At 46.8% G+C, this 785-nt stretch overlaps 1 pseudogene; it reads right to left on the bottom strand.

Annotated features, from left to right (window-relative positions):
* The window catches only part of LOC102850955, a 23,148-nt pseudogene that overhangs the window by 3,109 nt on the left and 19,254 nt on the right, over window positions 1-785 (bottom strand).

Here is a 785-nt window from a genome sequence, read left to right as displayed (position 1 = left end):
AGAGGGGCAGCGCGGCGCGACCCTCTGTGCGCGGCCCTCGGCCAGGCCGCCGCGTCCTCGCGCTGCGCCCTCGGGCCCCGATTTTTACTTTTAGTTAGTTGTCTCAGTTAGTGTTTGGCATGATTTCCACTCTAAAGATAATCCAAATCTGTTACCTGTTTTCATTCAGCTGACTCTGATTCATTATGGCCCTGTAGGATAGTAGAACTTCTCCATGTTGTTACATGCCATCAAGTCCCTTTTGACGAATAACAGCACTATGTACAACAGTTCTGAACACTGCTCTATCTTGAGCCAACTTCATTGACTCAAACACACCTACTTCCATTACCTTAATTACTGAGACAATTGATCTTCTCTAGGGTCTTCCTCTCTTGCACTGTACCTTCACCACTCCAAGCATGATGATCTTCTCCAAGGACTATTACCTCCAATAATATGCACAAAGTATGTGAGATAAATTTTCAAAATCCTTGCCTTCAAGGAATAGTCTGGTTTCACTCTCTCAAGGCCAGACCTGTTTGTTTTTACAGCAGCCCATGTTGTTGTTGTTGTTTTTATGTGCTGTATAGTCGCTTGCGACTCATAGTGACCCTATGTACAACTGCCCTAAACTCTGCTCTTTCCTGTGCCAATCGCACTGTCTCCGATGCACCCATCCCGATTATCCCAGTCACTGAATCAATCCACCTCATAGAGGGCCTTCCCGTCATGCACTGGTCTCTCCAACCTACCAAGCATGATGTCCTTCTCCAAGGACCAGTCTCTCCTCACAACATGTCCAA

Source organism: Elephantulus edwardii, unplaced genomic scaffold (assembly GCF_000299155.1).
Source record: "Elephantulus edwardii isolate Elephantulus edwardi_28Jun2011 unplaced genomic scaffold, EleEdw1.0 scaffold00034, whole genome shotgun sequence".
NCBI classification, from domain to species: domain Eukaryota; kingdom Metazoa; phylum Chordata; class Mammalia; order Macroscelidea; family Macroscelididae; genus Elephantulus; species Elephantulus edwardii.
The sequence above is the reverse complement of the archived record's forward strand: the minus strand, read 5'-3'. Positions and strand labels throughout refer to the sequence as shown.